Here is a 10,342-nt window from a genome sequence, read left to right on the forward strand (position 1 = left end):
ACTTCCATGGACTGATCTTAAGCAATTCTAACAAATTAAAAGTATTATTAGATTAATACACTCAGCTAGGCTCCTCTTTAGGATTACTTATAGGTGCGAGGATCACATATATTTCATCCCCAGAATGTAATAATAGCATATTAAATAGTCTTAAAATGGGGCCGTTTCAATTTTACGATGAAAATTAGTGAAGGACGTGAGCAGACCGAAAGGTTCTAACAGATAGAGGAGATTCACGGACCAGAAGGTGAAGTAGAACTATACTCAACTTTGAGCTACAATTAACCTTCTGGAAAACCACAATGCTCCACCGGAAATGTGGAATTGCAGGATACTAACAACGTAACCATAGACACCGATCCAGGGCCTTAAATTTCCCTCTTCCACCGTTACACCCTGATGGGAGATTGCTCGGGTTAACCACTGCCAATTATCTGAAACAAAAGCACATCAACGACAGACAACATCCCGGCGCATCAGATACACAAAACATATCTGCCCAACTGGTTATAAATAAACCTTTAATTATACACGGCACAACATGAACCCAAGCAGAACTACGTACGTGACCACTTGCCCAGTAACGGCTCTTAAAATTTTATTAGCTAATTCTCTAGAACAAACAAATAAAATAATAACATGGAAAAAGGGAATAGGGAAAATTATGTCTGCCCGCTTTCGAACACCAGGCACAGACTTACGCACTACTTGGTATGACCTCTAGCTACGCACTAAGCACGGCTTCATGTCTATTTGTTGTGCATAGCTAGCACTCCCTCAAATGCCGTCAACATATGAGGCGACGAGACCAAATACAGTGACAAGTAACTGAAACAATCAAGATAGTTTTCAGTGCACTCGGGTATTCAGTTAACATGAACAGAACCCACCAAGGAACCATTCCACGTCTCCAGTTCATTCACTTTGAGTAACGTGTAAGAGACACGAAGCAAAACTGTTCTTCAAATCTCAAGGACATCCCAATCACCGTCGGCCGCGGATCTGCATTCCAGTGGCTAAACGCGCCGTAGCAGCTGCCCACGCTCCTCCGTCGTACCGACTCGGCCGCTCGCCACGCTGCATACATCCCCAGCGCCACACGTCACTGCCGCTCACACAGCTGATACCCGATCTCCAGCCCCAGCAGAGCGCGCGCGCTGCAGTTACATAGCCATCTAGTCCAGTCAAACTGTCAGAAAAAAGCCTGTACCTTGCAAAAGGTGGGGTAGAAGATTTTATTTTTTTACCTCGTTCATACGAGGTGTGGCTAGAAAAAAATCGGACTAGTACTGGTGAAGCAATAAAACGAATGCAATAAGGCTGAAAGTCGCGTGGCCTGTCACGTGACTCTCGCTCCGCCTACTGCTCGAGTTTCATCTGCCTCCTGCACTCAGTCTGCCCGTGGCGTCTGTTTTAAGTAGTTGACGTTTTGTCTGTGCGTCGGAAAATGTTGAGTGTACAGAAAGAACAGCGTGTTAACATCAAATTTTGTTTCAAACTAGGAAAATCTGCAAGTGAAACGTTTGTAATGTTACAACAAGTGTACGGCGATGATTGTTTATCGCGAACACAAGTGTTTGAGTGGTTTAAACGATTTAAAGATGGCCACGAAGACACCAGTGATGACACTCGCACTGGCAGACCATTGTCAGCAAAAATTGATGCAAACATTGAAAAAATCGGTAAACTTGTTCCTTGTCAACTCCTGTTAATTCAGACACTGCTCTGATTGTTAAACGGCGATCTTGTCGAACAAGTTCACCGATTTTTTCAATGTTTGCATCAGTTTTTGCTGACAATGGTCTGCCAGTGCGAGTGTCATCACTGGTGTCTTCGCGGCCATCTTTAAATCGTTTAAACCACTCAAACGCTTGTGTTCGCGATAAAAAAATCATCGCCGTACACTTGTAACATTACAAACGTTTCACTTGCAGATTTTCCTAGTTTGAAACAAAATTTGATGTTAACACGCTGTTCTTTCTGTACACTCAACATTTTCCGACGCACAGACAAAACGTCAACTACTTAAAACAGACGCCACGGGCAGACTGAGTGCAGGAGGCAGATGAAACTCGAACAGTAGGCGGAGCGAGAGTCACGTGACAGGCCACGCGACTTTCAGCCTTATTGCATTCGTTTTATTGTTTCACCAGTACTAGTCCGATTTTTTTCTAGCCACACCTCGTATTGTTAGAAAGGTTAGAAAACCAAGTTTTGCCAACAAAATTTATCCTGGGAAAACTTTCTGCAGTCAAAAAACTTCGAAAATTTCGGACTTTTTTCAGTTTTTTCAAAATATCTGAGTTTCATTTGCTCCTATCGTTTTGACGTCTAGTTTCTTTTTTAAAGAGCACAAAATTCTCTACAAATTTGATTCTTACCATTTTTTCTATTCCCAGTATCTAAGTCGCTACAGCGCGTCAAAAAATACCAATTTTTCACATTTCGAGCAAAGTGGCAAATTACCTAATTTTTGAACACTGTTATTTCGGTTTCTATTTGTGTAGTATAAACATATTACTCACAATGTTATTCATTGGAATTTACCATCTCACTCTGCTGCAGGGCCAGGACAAACAGCATCACATTCAGTAACTACGAACACATTCACGTCGGATTGTGTGAAGTTTATTTGTGTTACAATATGTAATGTCCGGCCCCGGTAGCTGAGTGGTCAGCGTGACGGAATATAAATCCTAAGGTCCCGGGTTCGATTCCCGGCTGGGTCGGAGATTTTCTCCGCTCAGGGACTGGGTGTTGTGTTGTCCTAATCATCATCATTTCATCCCCATCGACACGCAGGTCGCCCAAGTGGCGCCAAATCGAAAGACCTGCACCAGGCGAACGGTCTACCCGACGGGAGGCCTTAGCCACACGACATTTCATTTTTTACAATATGTAATACGATGGCATGCAGGTGCTGTACATTTTCTACAGCTGATTGACGTTAATGATCAGTTATAAGAAAAAGTATGTAGGAATTGTTCTTTAGCGAACAATAGTGTATTTACTCTTTGGCGAGCGGAAGGCGCTGACAGCTATTAGCACACAACAATAAGGGTCCTACAGTTTGGAGTCGCTTCCATTCAGCATATGTTGTGGTGCTCAAAATGAGTATGTCTGACATGAATTTGTGTTTCATATGCGAAAAAACTGTGGTGAGTGGTGGACGCAATGTGAAAAAGAAAGGACTGAGCACACTTATCGATTGTAGTGCTAAAAGCAGGGAGTCTGCTTACACCCGTTTTTTGAAAACGCCCAGTGAAGTGATGGTGCATGAAGTATGCTGTAAGAAGTACAGCAGTGAGAGAATGATAGCAGCTAGCCTTCGACATCCTCAGGAACCAACAGGCGTGCTACGTCGGTCGCAGGAAAAAGGTCAGTTCAATTTAAAAGAGAAATGCTTCTTATGTGCAAAAGGGAATTCTGATGACTTTTTAACCAAGCAGTTAAGATTGCCATATGCCAACGAAATTTTGTTTACAAAGTAATGAAACTGGAAGTGCAATCGACGGTATTAGAACAGGCTAAACGACGTGGTGATGAATTTGGTCAACAAGTTATAGAGCGGTTTCTAAATGTAAATGATTTGGTTGCTGCAGATGGGTGAGACCACAGATTTTGCTACAGAAAGTTCTTTCACCGTGTTTCAGCTACTGGACAGAAACGAGCTTACCGACCTGCAACACAAGTAGATGAAGGCATGGAGGCTATATTTGCCTACCTGGAAACCAATACGGAAGAATGTCAAATTTCTATGGACGATCTGCTAGAGCAAATACTTCATTACCTCGTCTTCATATTCGAACTGTCAACGCTCGCCTTTTCCAGAAATATGGTGACGATGTGGTGATAGCTGAAACAGCTTCAACGCCAGGCACAAGAAGATGCTGACGTTATGATTGTAACATCTGCCATTTCAAGAACAAAGATTTTGGAAGTGTTGTCATTGTAGGAGAAGATGTTGACCTGCTTGTGATCATGACCGGTTTGGGGGAAGGCACTGAAAACTTATTTTTCTTAAAGCCAGGAAGAGGAAATGCTGAAGACAAGTGGTTTTCCACTGCATCTTACAAGTTTGACAGTGAATATATTCTGTTCACTCACGCGTTTAGCGGATGTGATAAAACATTCGCTTTTTTTGGTCGCGGAAAAATTAAGTGCTGCAATATTGTTGCGAAAAATGAACACCTAACCTCAGCGCTTTGCACCGTCAATAAACCACATGCTACCCGTGAAGAAATAATAACAACAGGAGAACAGGTTACTATCGCATTGTATAGTGGAAGTGTCAGCAGTTCCCACACACTAGACCATTTGCGGTACCAGCTATTCGCCAAGTCTGCCACAAAAAGCAAACTGAATTTTGCACGGTTGCCACCTACACAAGATGCTGCACAACATCATTCGTTGCGGACTTACCAACAAGTCCAAAGTTGGATGGGAAATTGGAAACCTCCTGAGAAATGGGGCTGGAATCACAGTGACCACGGTCCAATACCCATTATAATGAGCCAAGATCCAGCACCTGAAGCATTTCTTCACATTGTTTCACGCTCATGCAAGCGAACTGTGGCGGAGCGTGCTCCTGCAGAAAAGCGGTTCAAAGGGCTCTGAGCACTACGCGACTTAACTTCTGAGGTCATCAGTCGCCTAGAACTTAGAACTAATTAAACCTAACTAACCTAAGGACATCACACACATCCATGCCCGAGGCAGGATTCGAACCTGCGACCGTAGCGGTCGCTCGGTTCCAGACTGTAGCGCCTAGAACCGCACGGCCACTCCGGCCGGCCAGAAAAGCGGGTTTGAAATGTTCTTCAATTTGCAAGAAATGTATTGGGATCAACTGTGAAAACGTGCCAAAATTTTTATATGAAGACAGTGAAGAAGATGTTATGGAGGATGTCGAGGAAACCGCTGACGAAATCAACGAACTTGCCGAGGCTGACTCGCTGTTTAAAGAAGAGGTCAATCTGGAATCAACTCTATGTACAGACCCTGAATCCGCAACTAAAGGTATTTCTGGTGACACTGAGGAACCTGGCCCATCAAAACGTTGGAAGTGATGCTCATATCTGTCTCAAGTGCGCTAAAGTGCGATATTACAAGTATTACACACCCAGAACTGTCAACATTTTTTAGTAACTGACAATGTATTTTCATTGTAATAAAGCTATTTATTTTTAATGTCAACTGAGTGGCTTTTATACACAGGAATAATTACTTACCTAATGAGGTTGCCTGTTGCACCTAATAATAGTTCAGTTTCCTGAGACAATTTATTTTGTGTGTGTGTGTGTGTGTGTGTGTGTGTGTGTGTGTGTGTATGTGTGTGTGTCTGTCCGTCTGTCTATGTCTCTTAATGATGTATTTTTATATTTATAGTTTTACAAATACCAGGGCTGAGGTGGCCCATATGGCCCATAGTGAACTTCAGGTAGTGATGTAAGAATCACAATAGTTGGGTGCCCAGCAATCCTCATGTTGCATACAGAGAAATTGAATACCTGAAAGCGAGGTGGTAAATTCCAACATATAACATGATGTATAATGTATTTATACTACACAAACAGAAACTGAAATAATAGTGTTCAAAAATAAGGTATCTTGCCACTATGCTCAAAATTTGAAAAATTTGTATTTTTTGAGGCGCTGTAGCGCCTTAGATATTGGAAGTAGAAAAAAATGGCAAGAATCAAATTTGTAGAGAATTTTGTGCTCTTTAAAAAAGAAAACAGACGTCAAAGCGATAGGAGCAAATGACACTGAGATATTTTGAAAAAACTAAAAAAAGTGCGAAATTTTCGAAGTTTTATTACTGCAGGAAGTTTTGACATTTTGTTGACAAAACGCAGTTTTCTAACCTTTCCAACAATATGAACGAGTTAAAAAAATTAAATCTTCTACCTCACCTCAACTCGACCCGCTCGTTACACACAACCGACATACATCACGTGGCGACTCGGTACAACCGACCACGCCTGCTTCGCGCTGGAGAGCCACACTGCCCTCCCGCGTCCTCCACACTCTCTGTGCGCAACGCCCCTACTTCCGCGCCATCACACTAGGTTACAACCGGTCAAAGATCTCACTTCCTCCAAAGCAGTTTCCCGGAAGCAAAAACGCAGATATCGATAGCAGAGGGAAAAGACAACTAAGCAGCTACTTAATGACAGACAACATATCAAACAAACATGTCAGAGGAAGAAATGGAAAACCAATGCAATCTAAACACAAGGTGTAGCACGAGTTGATACACGGTTCAGATATGGGGTGAACGAAATGGCCTGCAAATTTTCCTATCCTAAGCCTATTAGAGCCAAAGGCCTTGCCGCAGTGGTAACACCGGTTCCCGTCAGATCACCGAAGTTAAGTGCTGTCGGGCTGAGCTAGCACTTGGATGGGTGACCACCCAGTCTGCCGAGCGCTGTTGGCAAGCGGGGTGCACTCAGCCTTTGTGAGGCAAATTGAGGAGCTACTTGATTGAGAAGTAGCGGTTTCGGTCTCCGAAACTGACATACGGCGGAGAGAGCGGTGTGCTGACCACATGCCCCTCCATATCCGCATCCAGTGACGCCTGTGGGGTGAGGATGACACGGCGGCCGGTCGATCCCTTTGGGCCTACATGACCTGTGCGGGAGGAGTTTACTTTAAGCCCACTAGACGTTGCATAGAACCACCCCAGGTGATGTGCTTCGTAGGGGACGTACCGCTAAGAAAAATCTTCTCAGCTCGCAAATCGTATTCGATGCATAAATTGAAGATCCCCGTGGCGGGTGTTTCAGTCAGAAGCAGTTGACGGTGCTCGCATTGTGGATGCAAAAAATGGTTCAAATGGCTCTGAGCACTATGGGACTTAACATCTATGGTCATCTGTCCCCGAGAACTTAGAACTACTTAAACCTAACTAACCTAAGGACAGCACACAACACCCAGCCATCACGAGGCAGAGAAAATCCCTGACCCCGCCGGGAATCGAACCCGGGAACCCGGGCGTGGGAAGCGAGAACGCTACCGCACGACCACGAGATTCGCATTGTGGATGCCTTTAAGTGGCGTGTTATTGTGCACGGTATAATGAGAAAAGGTAGGAGACGAGTTATAGGGGGTACACTCACCAGTCTCCTTTAGTGTGACACTGTACTCCTTCCCCATGTGCCTATCTGCAAGGGTGCATTCGGCCCTGACGTCATTTTTGTGGATGACCATGCGCGATCTCGTCGAACAGCGCATGTGGAAGAGCTCTTGGAACTACACTCATGCTCATAAATTAAGGATAATTGCAGAATGTGGTGCCACACAACGTGCCACTACAGAAAACTGGCGCTAATAGCACGGGCACTTAGGGAACACACACGACACAGATCTGTAAGTCCACGGTATTGGTGATAAGTTGAGAAAACCGTCCCGAAACACATGTGCTACAAAACGCCACTGTTTCCTGCGCTTGTACCCCGACATCAGTGTGGGATATGATCACCATGCACACGTACACAGGCCGCAAAAAGGGGTGGGAATACTCTGGATCAAGTGGTCGAGCGGCTGCTTGGGTATAGCCTCCCATTCTTGCACCAGTGCCTGTCGGAGCTCCTGAAGTGTCCTAGGGGTTTGAAGACGTGCAGCGATATGTCGAACGAGAGCATCCCAGACGTGCTCGATGGGGTTTAGGTCTGGAGAACAGGCAGGCCATTCCATTCAGCTAATATCTTCTGATTCAAGGTACTCCTTCACGATGGCAGCTCGGTGGAGCCATGCGTTATCATCCATCAGGACCCACTGCACCCCTGAAAAGGCGGACATACTGGTGCACAATGACGTCCCGATACACCTGACCTGTTACAGTTCCTCTTTCAAAGACATGCTGACCTGTTACAGTTCCTCTGTCAAAGACATGCTGACCTGTTACAGTTCCTCTGTGAAAGACATGCAGGGGTGTACGTGCACCAGTCATAATCCCATCCCACACCATCAAACCACGACCTCGATAGAGGTCCGTTTCAAGGACATTAATGAGTTGGTATCTGGTTCCTGGTTCATGCCAGTTGAAAACCCGGCGAGAATCACAGTTCAGACTGTACCTGGACGTCCATGGTCATAACCTGGGACCACTGTTCTATTGACCATGTACTGTGTTCTTGACACCAGGCCCTACGGGCTCTCCTGTCACCAGGGGTCAGTGGAATGCACCTTGCAGGTCTCCGGGTGAATAAACCATGTCTGTTCAGTCGTATGCAGACCATGTGTCTGGAGACAGGTGTTTCAGTGGCTGCAGTAAGGTCCCGAGAAAGGCTACCTGCAGTAATCCGTAGTTGTCTGTGGGCACTGATGGTGAGATATCGGTCTTCCTGTGGTGTTGTACACTGTGGACGTCCCGTACTGTAGCGCCTGGACACGTTTCCTGTCTGCTGGAATCATTGCCATGTTCTTGAGATCACACTTTGTGGCACACGGAGGGCCCGTGCTACGACCTGCTGTGTTTGAGCAGCCTCTTGTCGCCCTAGTATTCTAACCGTCACAATGTCATCAATATGTGTTCTTTGGGCCATTTTCAACACACAATCACCATTAGCACGTCTGAAAACGTCTGCACACTTACTCGCTGCACCGTACTCTGACATGCACCAAGACACCTCTGCGTATGTGGACTGCTGCCAGCGCCACCGTGCGACGACCGCAGGTTAAATGCACCGGATGGTCATACCCGGAGGTGATTTAAGCCAGCGAACCGCCTACCAGAGCGTTGTTTCGCCATGTATCAGCATTATCCTTAATTTATGAGCATCAGTGTAGAAGATATGCGGCGAATGGACTTGTCTGCCCTTTCACCCGACTCGTATCCCTTCGAGCACATGTAGTATGCGTTGCCGAGACATAACGCAGTATGTCCATATGCAGAGACCATCAAGCAGTTATCAACCGCGCTGGTGGAGGAATGGAACACCCTACTTAAGGAACTCCTTACCAACCATGTGTCTAATATGGAAGCAAGAAGTAGAGCATGCTGTGCCATCCATGGAGATCATCCCATATTAACAATCATGCCTCGCCTTTTCTAATGTCCAGAGGACCATCGCCAATTGCGTTAACTTCCGTGTAATTATTTGAACAAAAGTGTCATTTCTGTTTGTCTCATTATGTATTTCTTTCAGTTAGCTTCTGTACTGTATTGTAGCAGCTCTTTCTCCGTATGGTCCAAGCTTCATAGAGCTATGTTACTTGGCTGTCATATGTCATGCGAAAGTTACTTTCGTCCTTCAGTTTTCCACTCCACTGTGCATTAAATTATGGATTTGAAATAATTCTCTAGTAATTGTGTGGACGACGTGGCCTATGCTACACCTTATGACGATGCTGCGCTGATTATATTTATATGTTTTGACGATGCCATTATGGCCTTATCACTTTAGGACATGGTGTAAGAAAGATCTGAGGATTGTCGTTAGGGACTGAAACCTGTCATCGTCTAAAGAATTGATATTGTGATCAAAGACTGGAATAAAAACCATTCGACAGTATTGGATCATTGTTTGTATGCGCTACTATCTCGCAGTTGGTGTCTCTAGTAATCATGCAGCTAAACCTAAGTCAAATATACGTTTTTGTTCTTAACTTTCTTTAAGTTTCTTTTGTTTCAAAACACAAAATTTTTAAGTACGAGGGGGGGGGGGTGTCAAAAAGTTTCTAGCTTAACAAAGAATGACAGAAATTTCATAAAATATCAATTTATTTTCCAATATAATAGCTGTGTGCACTAATACACTTGTGGCCACGCTCAGATAACTTCTGCAAACTATTCAAATAAAAGGTCTTCAATTTCGAGTCCTACCAAGCGTTCACAGCATCAGTCATTGCACCATCATTGTGAAATCGTCGTCCTTTGAGGTCTTTTTTTAGGATTGGGAAAAGAGAAAAGTCTGATGGAGCCAAATCTAGAGAATATGACGGATGACACAACCATTCGAACCCGCAGTCACACAGAATGTCCACTGTTTTGATGGCTTTGTGCACCAGTGCGTTGTCCTGATGCAAAAGAATTCCGAGTGCAGATTTTCGCTCCGTTTTTTCTTTTCTCTCCTCTCAAACGGTGCAGGAGGGTGCAATAGTATGGTGCATTGATAGTTACGCCCTTTTGCAATAATCCACCACAATTACTACTTCTGAATCCCAGAAGACCAATGCCATCACCTTACCGGCTGATTTTTGCACCTGGAATTTTTTTTTTGGATAGGGCATGAAGGATTCTTCCATTGTTGTGCCTGTTGTTTTGTATCAGGATCAAAGTCGTTCAAATGGTTCAAATGGCTCTGAGCACTATGCGACTTAACATCTGAGGTCATCA

General features: G+C 44.5%; 1 pseudogene; it reads left to right on the forward strand.

Annotated features, from left to right (window-relative positions):
- The first annotated feature begins 6,321 nt into the window (after positions 1-6,321).
- LOC124790470 lies at positions 6,322-6,439 on the forward strand (annotated as a pseudogene).
- Positions 6,440-10,342: the final 3,903 nt, after the last annotated feature.

The sequence above is a fragment of the Schistocerca piceifrons genome, chromosome 3 (assembly GCF_021461385.2).
Source record: "Schistocerca piceifrons isolate TAMUIC-IGC-003096 chromosome 3, iqSchPice1.1, whole genome shotgun sequence".
Classification (NCBI taxonomy): Eukaryota; Metazoa; Arthropoda; class Insecta; order Orthoptera; family Acrididae; genus Schistocerca; species Schistocerca piceifrons.